Source organism: Emys orbicularis, chromosome 3 (assembly GCF_028017835.1).
Source record: "Emys orbicularis isolate rEmyOrb1 chromosome 3, rEmyOrb1.hap1, whole genome shotgun sequence".
In the NCBI taxonomy this organism is placed as follows: Eukaryota; Metazoa; Chordata; order Testudines; family Emydidae; genus Emys; species Emys orbicularis.
This window is the reverse complement of record NC_088685.1, coordinates 68,321,074-68,335,396: the sequence shown is the minus strand read 5'-3', so window position 1 is coordinate 68,335,396 and position 14,323 is coordinate 68,321,074.

Below are 14,323 nucleotides of genomic sequence, written 5' to 3'. Positions count from 1 at the left end.
GGACATGATAGCTTACCACAGGTTAGTTTATTTCCAAATGTTGAAACCCTAGGAGTGAGAGTATAGACATGACTAGGTGGTTAGCTATTACTAAGGAACAACTTAAGCCTCTAACAGAGCCGGATGCCACATGGGCTCCAGGGCTGTTTTCCCCAGACAGAAGACTGAGGTAGCTTCTCCTGAAGTGGGCCCCATGCAGCTTCTATTCTGGGGAACCATATGGCATGTGACCATAACAGTGATCTCTCCAGACCAATGATCCCCAAACTTTTGAGGGTCATGCCCCACCTTACCTAGCGACCTAGCGTTGCCAACTTTCCAATTTCTCAAAACTGGACACTACTGCTGTGGTCAACATTTTCTGCACCAAATACTTACCAGCACATACACTATCAAACAGGCACAACACAGATTCGCCAGCAGTAATGGGGATACTAGCAAGATACAATTACAAATGGGATGGATGAGGGGGGCCAGAAGGAGAAAGGAAACTGGCTTTGACTGGCCATTGTTGGCATACACTTCAGAGCAAACTAATCCTTCCATTTGTTGCAGCACTTGCTTCCCAAGGCAGAACCTGTGCACCTGGATGGGGCTCCAGCCACACATTCTCCACAATATCCTGCCCTAAAGTGCCACTTGGATAGATTGGCTTCAGATTGAAAGTCTAGGGGCTTCCTTTAGCAATCCCCAGCCCCCACAAAGCAAAACAATTCTTAGCTGCTGAGACCATGTAGGGGAGTTTCCCAGCACGAGGGGCTGGTAGCTTCATTCTTTACCTGAACCCCATCCCCAACCAAAGGCTCAACTCACCAGACAGAGGGAGGCTGAAGAGGACTATGTCTCTCCTGCTCCTTCCAGCAGCAGCAGCAGCTCAGAGCAAAGAGTTCGCAGGGAGTGATGAGAGCAGGAAGCGGTGGGGGAGGTAGCTTCCTGCAGCCAGGAGAGGTTCTCAGAGGTGGGTCTCACCCAGCCCAGGGAGCAGCCAATGCAGGGGAAGAGGAAGGGACTCTTCCTCAGCCTGGCCAGGACTAGCAGCCTGGCCGCCTCCCATAGGCACCAACTCTGTGGGTGCTCCGGGGCTGGAGCACCCACGGGGAAAAATTGGTGGATGCTCAGCACCCACCGGCAGCTCCCCACCCACCCGCCCAGCTCACCTCTGAGCTCCACCTCCACCCCTGAGTGCGTCGTGTGCCCACTTTCCCCCCCTAGCTCCCAGCGCTTGCGCCGTGAAACAGCTGTTTTGCGTGGCTGGGGGGGGGGGAGGAGGGGGAACGCGGCGCGCTCAGGGAAGAGGCGGGGCCGGGGAGGGGATTTGGGGAAGGGGTCCAATAGGGGCAGGGAGGGGGGGGGAGTTGGGGCAGAGACTTTGGGGAAGGGGTTGGAATGGGGCAGGGGGGGCACAAGCACCCACCGGCGCCGGGGAAAGTTGGCGCCTCCAGCTCTGCCCCTCCCCAGCTCTGGGGCCAGTGCTCGGTGTTAAAAGGGGCCTTGGGTTGGCTGGGGTTTGCGTGTGTGAGAGACAACAGAACTGCTGTAACCGGACTTCTGGCATCCAATCAATACTTCTGATTGGAGACTATACAATCGCCTTAAAATCGGACTTTCAAATAAAAAACCAGACACCTGGCAACCCTACCATGACTCCTGTCCACGGCAACCCCCACGCCAGGGCCAGAAGCATGGCCGCGGCTCCGGGGGGGGGTGGGAGGGGAAGATGCCAACAGGGGTAAGAGGGCCAAAGCTGGGGCCGGGTCTGGGGCCACGAGCGGTGCCGTGGCCAGGGACTGATGCTGGGGGCAGAGCCGCAGCCAGGTGCAGCTCCGCTCCTGGCATTGCCCCCAGCGTTGGCCCCGGGCCAGGAATGGAGCCACAGCCAGCGGCCAGGGCTGGGGGCTGGCATGGGGCCAGGAGTGGAGCCGTGCCAAGGCTGGGGCCTGGGCCAGGCGCGGCGCTGGGAGCCAGGGACATGGCTGGGGGTGGGACCGGAGCAGAGCTGGGGGTGGTGAGAGGCTGGGTGGAGCAGAACTGGGGTCTGGCCCAGACCCCGCCGCACCTCCCTCCCCCACAGACGTTCCTCCATGCCCCTCTAGGGGGCATGCTCCATTCTTTGGGGACCTCTGCTACAGACAATAGTCATCCTGAACAGGACTTCCCACAATAGCCTCAGGCCGAAGCTTGCTCACCTTGACGGAGATTGGGCCACACTGACTGCATTCAGTGCATATGGATCACCTAAATGTCTACAAAGCTATGAAGGTGAAGGGTCATAAGAACATAAAAATGGCCATAATGGGTCAGACCAATGGTCCATCTACTCCAGTATCCTGTCTTCCAAAAAAGTGGAAGCATGTGTGCTGCCCCAGTCCACCAACATCTGAAAGGAACACTCCTATTTCCCTTTGGGAGGTCACCTAGAAGAAGAGGAGGTAAAGGACTGGTCATCAGCAATACCAGCCTGACCAGTCTGATCCTGTCCAAGAGACTCCCACTGGTGATAAGATCTATGACCAAGCTTCTCCATCACCTAGTTCCAGTAACACTCAGAACCCCACTCCATGAAGTCAAAGGTCACAAAAGCACGAAGCAGAAGAAACTCAAACCTTTATCTTAAGTATCTCTGTAAAATGCTAAGCTCACTCACCAGCCTGGGGGAATAAATAGCCACGCCCAAGTCAGTCTTTAGCTCCCTTGCCTCAGGGCTCCATTTATTGTTGAAACACCAAAAGAACGTGTAAACAACAACATAATGTAACTGCCCTGGTCCCCAGTATAGGTTGTGGGTCCCCTGGCCACTAGTAGTCTAGTGGTTAGAGTCTTCCCTCAGCACAGGGACTTCTCCAGGGTCTCCTGGCCCATGCTGTCCTCCACTGCATGGTCTGAAACTTGGGCTTTTAGTCATAAGCAAGTATTCTCATGGCATTAGAATGGTCCTAGGCTCTACTTAATGGAGCTGGAGCCCACTTCTGTATCATCTAATGGTAGTTATCAGACCCAGTCACCTGACATTGCCCACCTGGGTCTGATGATTCCCAGCACCTGCCTGCTGGGCTCTTCCTTGGAACAGAGCTGGTTGTTTCCTAGCCCCCCACCCTGGGACTTAAAGGGGCAGACCACCCTGTTACAATCTCATTTTTCCTGTTTTCTACCTTTAGTTCATGGGGAAATGTTTCTGTTGGTGTATTAGGGTGTCAATGTGTGGATTGAGTGTACCTTGGGAATGGTGCCAGGAATGCTTCCCTAACCCTAAATCCTAATTCTTCTTTTGAACCATTCCAAGAGCTTCCTCAATAAGAAAGAGTGTTATCTGAAGCTTTAAGCATCCTTTAGTAACTACCTATGTTCTGAAATCAGTTGGTAAACTCATCTTTGTAGGTGGGGGAATAAGAAGAGGACACTATTAGTCACCATAACAACAGTGAGATTTAAGAAGAAACCATGCAAGAGCGCTGAAGTTGTAATTTAAGAAACCACTTTGGTATCTACTTCCTTCAGACTAGCTACATGATTCTATCACTTCAGGTTCTCTCTCTTTGTTGGAGTCTAAAACCAGAGCAGACAGTTATGTCCTTCACCAGCTAAGTTGATTTCACTGCCATGGGCAATATCTTTTAGTTGGGGGATGGGGGAAGAGAGGTGGTTAGACTAAGCAAGACCTCCTTCAGTCTCCTGTTGCAGGATCAATAGAAAGTGATTCTTTGTTGTATCAATCTCATTTGATTACCCATTATATTAATTTGACCAAATGATGACTTAAGCCACACATCATTGGTACTCATTGACTGGACTTCAATTTGACCTTGATTTGATAATTTTATTGTTTTAATTCCTAATTAGTTTAGTGAGATTTCTAGTAGTTTTCATCTTAGTGATATTAAAATTAAATTTTCATATCTGCTTGTTCTTTTAATAAAACCCATAGAAGTATAGAGAGCCAAGTTGTTGGTTTTTTTCACATAGGCAACTTGAATCAGACCCTGCAGGAATGAAGGTAACTTAGCTGAGGTATTTGATAGCCACTTGCTCTCACTAAATTAAATCCTTTGGTTTCTTGCACTATGTAAATATTTATTCCAATTTCAAGTGAAGAGTCTACTCTCTAAATAATGTCATACTCACTGTCCATCTGGTTTAAAATCTAGATCTGAACATACAGATTAGCACTGGTCTAGTTCTCCCCTAGTGCTTCCTGCTGAGTCCTCATTATAACAGTGTCCATAAATAAGTATGGTTCCTGGTGTCCCTTGAAGCCAGGAGAGAATAAGCTGATGGGGCTGAAAAACAGTCACACTTTGGCCATTCACTCATATCTGCATCAGTCATAGATCACACGTGGGCAAACACATTCTAGGATCCCCTCTGCAGATAAACTGTGAAGTCACAATCTGGCCCCATAGTATCTGAATGCCTGAATATTTCAGTATAGGAAGTTAGCTAGGTATAACACACTCTCAAAATTCAATAAAAAATTAAAGACAACAATAAAGCTACATTTAGCTTTTCTTGGAAAGTGTTATGAACTGTAATAACTACAAACATTTAGAAGTTTAGCATTATTACGTACCATATGATGGAGAATTTTTTAAAAAAAAATATCCAATCTGTGAGGATTTCAGGCTGCCATTGCAATAGAATTGAATTTTTTTAAAAGCAATTCAATTTGGAATGTTTCCAGAGTAAAGCTGCCAAGCAATTTAACAAGTTCTTTCCTCTCCCCCTCACCCCCACCCCCATCTTCAGGGGGAAATTTTTCCTTCCAGCTCTGTTGGAGAAGATAAGACAATTTATTATACAGTCTCTAATGAAAAATTCAGTTGAGGCTGAGCTCTTGGTGAAACCTGACAGTGATGTATGAAAATGAGTGCCAGTGAGAGTCAATTTCTTATTCTTAATCTCTATTATTTCTCTGTACAACACACTAGTATGCAAAGGTAGCTAATAAAGGGCTTCATCCTACAGCCCTTACTCATATGAGTTAGACTGTAGGATTGGGTCCAAACATACTATGCTTACCTCTTATTTCCTTGGTCTCTATCATAGGCTGGGAAGAAAAAGAAAAAAAAAAGATTTGCTAATACCACCACCCTTGCAGGACAGAAATCAACTGCATTTAAATAGCAGGCCAAACTGTATATCATCTGCCATACTTTATCTACAAAATATCTTCCATTGCAAAACCTGGAACAATACTTGATAAAGGGCAGAGTGGTCAACCTTCTTGATGTTATCACAAGCCTCACAATTTTTGGTGGTCTTTTTTGGGACATTAGTGATCTCCTGATGTCTTCAGCTTCTTCGTGAATATCTGCCCTTACTCAAAATGGCCTCAAAAGCCCACTACTTTAATCAGGAATTAAGCCAGATTGCCTTCAATCAAGATGGCTGACATTTCTCCAGTAGCTTTTCATGTGATGCTGCCTCTAGTAAAGATAACTGCCACCCTAGGCTTTCTGATTAGAAAACTGGACAGGAAACTGAAGGGATAAGGGAATGCAAAAAGTGCAGAAAGGAGGCTAAGGCCTGGTCTACACAGGGAAATTGACCAGCATAGTTATAGCAGACTAGTGTAATTAATCCACTATATCTATACCAGTCAATTTCCCCACATAGACAAGCCTGAAGAGGGTCATGTTGCAGCATGTGGACCGGGGCAGAGAAGGAGACTAACACAGACAGGGGAATGGGTGATGGCCATAAGGAAGATCAAGGGATGTTGGGAGTAGGGAATGGAGAGACAGAATGTAAGAGAAGGAAGTTCTTGAGGTAAAGGGAGCACAAATATGGGAGGCAGGAGTTGGACCGGAAGAACATGGAAGGAGAACGTGAGTGGGCAGGGAGAAAAATGGGAAATGGAAGAGAACAGGGGGGAGGGGAAAAGGATAGCTCCTCCCCTCCAGTATTTGGAGACAATAAATGGGACCTCCTTCTGAGCAGGAATGGAGGACCCCTGCATGTTTGCATCCATTATAGGTTGAATTTTAACACACACAAATTAGAGTTGGGCTCAAGTGCTCAAAAGTCAGAAGGCAGACCAAAATATTGTGCTGTTTATTATTGGTTTAGAAATCATCATGTTTAGGGCTTGTCTACACCACACAACAATGCACACTGTAGGGGTGTGGTCTCATAGTAGAGAACTTTTAGTTCGCTCCAGCAGGGTCTACGTAGGCCAGTTACCAACTGTTGACCGGTTCTTTTCCCCCACTACCCAGAATGCACAGGTTCACAGAGACTCTTGAGCTGAAAAAGTGTGTCATTTATTTGCTGCTTCAGTGAGTGGTCAGTCCACCAAAAAAGGGCACAGCATACATAGGGTTAAATGCAAACACATTCAGGTGTTCACCTTAAATACACTGTTACAAAGCTATTCATTATACTTTCCTGACTAACACTAAGATTAGTTTGCTAAACTCAGCTGTTTAACTGATAGTTTACCTGATCAGGTTGCTGACCAACCTTTTTACCTGGTTGTTCTCTTTCCTTGACAGACAAGCAGACATATTTTCACATGTCCCAACACGTAAAACATACATTCTACATATCACATCCTAGTACACCAACACATTGGTGCACTCTAGAAATCAGTTTGCATTGCTGTGCAGTGTAGACAAGCTTCCCCTCCCACCTCTGCCCAAAACCTAACAAACAAAAACAATTTCATGATTTGAGGAGAGTTTGATTGATTTTTTTTGAACACTTCGATTTAGCAACAAAAAGGAATAGGTTACTTAACAAATACCCACATGTACACAAAGGGTAAAGTTTCCAGGAGTGCCTCTGTGCCATTTCCAAAGGTGACATAGGCACTTGGGAACCTATTGACCTTCAATGACATTTAGGCTCCTAGTACCTAAGGCACTTTCGAAAATGGGACCTAGATGCTTTTGAAAGTTTTACCCTAAATCACAGTATATTTTCTAAACAGAATAATGACCTAAACAGAATAATGACCTATCCTCTAATACCCAGTTACACAAACTCTGATACTTGTAGTATATTTATGACACACAACTGTTCATTTTAAGTGTTTAAATTCTGAAATAAGACCACATCCTGCTGTTCTTCAAGTAGAATTTCCACTGATTTCTTATCCTTAGTTCAAATGCTTCTCTCTTTCCATTTTTGATTATTTTTAAAATAATGTACCAGTTTCAAAAGATGTTTTCTCCTAGTTCAAATGCAATAAGTAAATACATTAAAACTGAATGGGAAAATTGCACGTGTTCAAAATTTACTTGTCTTGAGATTTATCAAATTTGTGTTTGCTTTAGTCTAATCTAATGTTAATAACATAGCTACAGATGTTTCTTTTGTTCTGAACCCACTGATTTTGCTGAATTTACAGGAAAAAATTTAAAAAAATAGATGCATAAAACTGTGGAGCAACTATTCTGACGTACTGTTTAAACGCAAATGAAAGAAATACACACAACCAAAAACTAATCTTGGTTCACTGATATGGAATCTTTAAAAAAAAAAAAAAGCCACCCCCTTCCCTCCCAACGAAGTCTCAACAATTTCCTTCTTACACTAATAAAGCCCCCACTCACGAGAACCAAGGGAAAACCCCCAAACACCTCGCCCAAAAGCAAAGGGGGCAAGAGCTGAAATCTAGGTCTGCATTTCTCCCATGTTACGTGCTATGCAATACCTCCCACGAGGCACACAAGAGGGCTGCAATGGCCATTTAACAGACAAGAGTACCCCTCATTTAGTGCAACCTCTCAGCATGGTTAAGTTTTAGCCTTTGCGGGCTGTTACGAGGAAAATTCTCTCTCCACCTCCCGCCACCCCCGTACAGCGGGTAATAACGGATCGGCACGACCCGTTCCCAAGCCAGCTGCGCAGACTGGAAGACGACAGATAGATCAGACTTAACACGTTACCTGGCCGCGCCTCGTTCCCCACGCGGACCCGGCGCGCGGCTGGGCTCTGCTGCCTACCCTGTGCCCTGACCCGTTCGCAGCCAAGCCCGCCTTTGCAGCCCCCCGCGAGCCCGAGCCACACCCCTCCCCCGCTGCCTGACGCACGGCAGCAGCCCCGGGAGGGAGCGGGCCACGCGCGGGGGTTGCTGTTGGAGTTGGCACCAGCCGCGCCCAACCCGAGCGCACGGCCAGAGCCCCGGCGCGCGCCCCCGGCCCGCTCTCGCCCCCTCCCCGGGAGCACGGGGGACGCGGCGCGGGCGAGGCACGGTTCGCTCCTGTTCACTGTACCGGGCTGGGTCTCCCGCCTCCCGTGCCGGCCGCGTCCCGGGCTGGCAAGTTCTCCTCGGGCAGGGGGCGGGCCCGCGCGGGGGAGCCGGCTAGCTCAGCCCCGGGAGAAGGAATCCGCGCGGCGAGGAGCGCCCCTCGCCCAGCCCTGCCACTGCCTGCCTGCCCCGCACGCCGCCTGGGCGATCACGTGGGGGCGGCAAAGCTAATCAGAGCTACTGGGGAGCCGGGAGTGGGCGCTTCTCTCCTCCTCGGGGCTTCCCGCAGCCGCTGCAGTGTCGGGCTGCTGGGAGCAGGAAGCAGCAGGCGCTGCGCTGGTTTTACTGACCGCAAAGGGCAGCATCAGGGCCCATCAAACACACTCCAGTAACATGTGACCATCCCCAAAGCTGTTACTGCCCCTCCGCACCCACCGGCACCGGCAGGAACGCAAACCCCAGGTGGGTCCCAGCCCCCGCACGACACTGCCCGTTCCAAAGTGTTGCAGCCTGGGCCCCTCTCTAAGCGGCGCCCTTGCTAACTGGCTCAGCAGAGAGGCCCCGCTGTGAACAGCCAGGGACGCTGAAATAACCTGTCAGCTCCTCAGGGCAGGGGCGAGGCGCATTGGCAGGATAGCGAGTGAACGGGGAAGATGCTTGGACGCTACTACACCACAGAAGGCTGGTTTTACTGCTTCCTATGTGGCTCCTGCTTCGGGGCTAGGTGGAGGATTTCAGTTGGGTGCTTTCCCCAGGCACGAAATTCACCCAATTGCGGACTAGGTTATAATAATTCTGTACAGCTTTGCCAGCTTGCCACAACCCCCCGGTACTGGTCCGTGCAAAACTGAAGCCAGTGGCTACTTCCTCCACCCACCCTGCGAAACGTTAGACCTGCTAGCACAATGGAACAAGCTCTGGTTGATGGACATCGTCTCTCCACCTGTTCCAGATCCATTATTCTCCTTATCCCTGGCCCCAGATCACATAGGTGAGGCAATTCATTGATGTAATCAGACCATTATTAGGAATTACTTTGCGGCCCATATTTCCCTCTCATCCATTGCCATTGTTTCTCCTGGTAGGAGTAATTTATTTTTCTAAATGTAGTATCAAAATTTAAAACCCTCATAGGTATCTAAATACCTTATTCTGGTAAGAAAAGAAAACATACACCTTATTAGACCAGCCTTGGGGCCTCACTCAGTACCATCAAGCTGCTGACTCTGGTTCTTTTTAAGACACATTTTTAGCTTAAAACAAAATCTTTATCATTCAGCTTCTCTCTGTGGGTGCTTAACTCATTAGTTGTTACCACATTCCTATATGTTTTCTGTGCTGTGCATTTTGGGGGATTAATTTCAAGTTAGCCTTTATCCAAATGCAATCGATATTAAAATCCAAACAAAAAGAAAAAAGGATAAAAATATCGTAAAACAATCAAAACAAAATACAGGTAGTAGAATTATGTCATTTTTCTCCAGATCCTTATTTGATACTGGAAATTAGCAAGAATAATTTTCAGCTCTATGCTTTCACCAATAGTGAGTGCTAGCAACTTAGTTGAGATGGCAATAGAAATGTAGTATCCTTATTCCTTTCCTGTGTGTTGATTGAAAGGGGGATACTTGCGACACTCTGTACCTGAAAGCAACACCCTGGTATCCCCATATTTACCATGATGATATGATTTATGATATGTTTTGTACAAAGTATGCCTTGTGAGGTATCATTCTAAAAGGCTTGATCTGTTGAATATTAGTATCCTGTTGGATTGTATGTTCTGTCATAGTATCTGAAGTTATAAAGTTTTGCTATGTGTATGTTACTGAAATATGGTGTTTGAAGTTAAAACACCCACAATCAGCCTTTCAGGTACAACATGGGGCAGCCAGACACTGATGATGGTCCATTAAGGGAAATACACACTCACAAAGACTACCCCAGGAATTGTATACAATGGAGACCTCTCAAGGCTTGTCTACACTTCCATTTTGTAGCGCTCTAATTTGCTGGCTCAGGGATGTGAAAAATCACTCCTCTGAGCGCAGCAAGTTTGAGTGCTTTAAAGCACTAGTGTGGACAGGCTTCAAGCGCTGCTCCCAGCGCTCGGAGCTATTCCCCTCATGGAGGTGGATTACCAGGAGCACAGGGAGAGCTCTCGCCCAGTGCTCACAAGTGACCACACTCACACTTCAAAGCGCTGCCACGGGAGCGCTCCCACAGCAGTGCTTTGAAGTTTCTAGTGTAGATGTAGCCTGAGAGAGAGCACGTAAACAATGGAGACTGTTTGACTCACATCATAGCAAAATCTCTTTCCTGCAAGCTGGAGGAACCTATAAAGGAGGGGAAGTGACATCATCATTTGTCCTTACTCCCCCCACAACTCAACACCTAGAAACGTGTGGAGAACAAAGACTGAACTGGGGAGGTGGTCCCAGGTTGGAAAGGAGAATCCCAGCTTGAATACCATCAGGGTGAAACACTGTTTGATTGAAATCCTGTCTAGGTTGTAGAACTCAGATTGCAATTTTACTTTTTATTTCTTAGGAAACCAACTTTGATCTGTATGTTTACTACTTATAATAATTTAAAATCTATCTTTTCTGTAGTTAATAAATCTGTTTTATATTTTACCTGGGGGATCAAAACCTGATGCACGTCCACTTTCCTTTGTAGAAGTGGCACACTGAGTAATAAACTTACACTGGTCAGGCTTCTGGCAAGGGGAAGATGGTACAGCTCTGGGGTCCTGAGCTGGGTGAATCGGCTGGAGCCTCTCTATTGTTAGTTCATGAGTGTCTAGAAGCATTCATGTAACTCAGCTGGATGTGTCCCTGCCTGTAGATGTCTGTGTAAGTGCAGCACCTGGAGAGGTTTAACAGCTTGTCACAGCATCACAGTGTGAGAGGGAGCCCAGATAAGTCAGACAGAGGGCTCAGTGGTACCCCCAGGGAACCGTCACAATACTATTTAGTCCTCTTGCAGCTGTTGTTGCTCGAGCTCCTGAGTACATCTGGTATCTGTTTGTAAATGCACACTCACACTCTCATTCGCCCATCCCAGACATGATCTCTTTTTCTACACACCCATCCATCTTGCACACACACACACACACTCTCTCTCTCTTATCAACCCACTATAGGGGAACTTAGAGAAACCAAGAGAATGCAGCTGTGGAAGGGGGCAAGATATTGAAGTTACTCTTCCATTCACTCTGCTGCTGGACTGAGGGAGAGTGGATGAAACTCCTCCTACAAACCCAACAGTGTGGCTGCTCACTCACTGCTCAGCAGCTGCAGTTTCAGTTAGGTTCAGTTCAGTGTTTGGAGAAATAGCAGTTAGAAATCTATTTTAAAATACAAACTTAGATTCTGCTCAAGGTCATGGAATTAGTCATTCTCGCTCAGTGAAGTGTCCTGTTCTTGCCTTGATAACAGGTGTTTGGGATTTATTTAGTATAGTTGCTGTAAAAACTACTACTAAGGGAGTAACTATTCTATATAGCTTTAGGACAGATCTAACAAAAGAATTAGAGGAGTGTTACTAAAGTTAAAGTGATAATGGACAGTGAGGATGATCTTGCACTTCACCCACTCAGGCTTTGTCTGCACTACACGCCTTTTAGCGACATGGCAATGTCAACACAGCCGTGTGGCTAAAAGTCAGGCAATGGAGCCGCTGTTTGTCAGCACTTTTGCCAACAAAATACTTCCACCCCCAACAAGCCGACAATGCGCCATTCACACAGGCATTTGTCGTGGCAAAACTTTTGTCTTTCGGGGGGGGGGGGGGGAGGTTTAATACCTCTGAAAGACAAAAGTTTTGTCCTTCAATTGCCAGTGTAGACAAAGCCTTAGTCAGATCTTCAGCTAGTTTAAATCAGTTTTGTACCACTGAAGCCAATGATTGCATTGATTTACAACAGCTGAGGATCTGGCTCATTTGTCTTTGCATAACAAACCCTTTGCCCACACAATTAGAAATGCAATGTAACTGGCATTGCAGGTTTGCTGTTAAACTGCAACCAGCCCTATAGCCCAAGAAATCAAAGAGTGGCATAGAACAGATAGTGTCCTTCATGCTAGAGAAGAGACAGGATTCCAGTGAAGTAAACACAAAGGGACAGATTATAAAGGTATTTAGGCACTGAACTGCCTCTAAGTTCACCGTTTTGCTGTCACTGGCATTCTCAAAACCATCGCTCATCTGCTGACTAACCCAATGAGTGCCTAAGGGCAGGTCAACACTACAGCCTAAGTTCATATAACTTATGTTGCTCAGGGGTGTGAAAAAGCCCCCCACCCCTCACCCATGCTACAAGATTCATGCTGTCCACACCGGTGCTATATAGGCAGGAGACGCTCTCCCGCCAACATAGCTTCTGTTTCTCGCCAAGGTGGAGTAATTATGCCAACGGGAGAGCTCTCTCCCATCCGCATAACATGTCTTCACCAGACATGCTGCAGCTGCACTGATGTAGCGCTGTAGTGTAGACTTGCCCTTAGTTTCCACCAGTAGACACTTGCAAAGCCACCACAGAACTGTAATATAATATTAAACTGTATTATACTCTTCAGCCATTAGGTAACATATTCTATAGAATCATAGGACTGGAAGAGACCTTGAGAGGTCATCTAGTCCAGTCCCCTGCACTCATAGCAGGACTAAGTATTATCTAGACCATCCTTGGCAGGTGTTTGTCTAACCTGCTCTTAAAAATCTCCAAAGATGGAGTTTCCACAACCTCCCTAGGCAATTTATTCCAGTGCTTAACTACCCTGACAGTTAGGAAATTTTTCCTAATGTCTGTCAGAGAAAAACACAGTTCTCACTCTTTGGTTGGGTACAGCAAAGTCAGATACTTTATTCTCTCTCTATCAATTGCATAGAGGGAGAGAGTGCACTAGGACACGGGGTCTCCCCCTCCTAGGCAGGTCTCTCACAGGTAAACAATTACAGCAAGCATTTATACCTTTTGTTACAGACAATAATGAGCAACAGCTGCATTTTGTTTATACATAGGTCATCCTGATATCTTATTTTCCCCACTCGTTTAGACTCTAGTCTACATACAATATTATATTATCTACACAAGGTCGCAACAACTTCTCACACAGTTCTTTCCCACTCGCCTCACACAATCCTCGCTTCTACAAATCTCGCGTTATTAGGGTTACAGTTAGCCTAACTCTTGCTAACAAACTGTCATGCATTGCAATCCCCTTCCTGTCAGTTCTTTCTCTGCTTCTACATGTCCAACCTAAACCTCTCTTGCTGCAATTTAAACCCATTGCTTCTTGTCCTATCCTCAGAGGTTAAGAAGTACAATTTTTCTTCCTCCTCCTTGTAACAACCTGTTACATACTTGAAAACTTATCATGTCCCCTCTCAGTCTTCTCCTCTCCAAACTAAACAAATCCAATTTTTTTTAATCTTCCCTCATAGGTCATGTTTTCTAGACTTTTAATCATTTTTGTTGCTTTTCCCTGGACTTTCTCCAATTTGTCCAAATCTTTCTTGAAAAGTAGCACCCAGAACTGGACACAATACTCCAGTTGAGGCCTAATCAGCATGGAGTAGAGCGGAAGAATTACTTCTCGTGTCTTGCTTACAACACTTCTGCTAATACATTGCAGAATGACGTTCGCTTTTTTTGCAACAGTGTTACACTGTTGACTCATATTTAGCTATGACCCCCAGATCCCTTTCTGCAGTACTCCTTCCTAGGCAGTCATTTCCCATTTTCTATGTGTGCAACTGATTGTTTCTTCCTAAGTGGAGTACTTTGCATTTTTGCTCATTGAATTTCATCCTATTTACTTCAGACCATTTCTCCAGTTTGTCCAGATCATTTTGAATTTTAATCCTATCTTCCAAAGCACTTGCAACCCCTCCCAGCTTGGTATCATCTGCAAACTTTATAAGTCTACTCTCTATGCCATTATCTAAATCATTGATGAAGATATTGAACAAAACCAACGGGACCCCACTCGTTATGCCCTTCCAGCATGACTGTGAACCACTGATAACTATTCTGGGAATGATTTTCCAACCAGTTATGCACCCACCTTACAGTAGCTCCATCTAGGTTGCATTTCCCTAGTTTGTTTATGAGAAGTTCATGCGAGACAG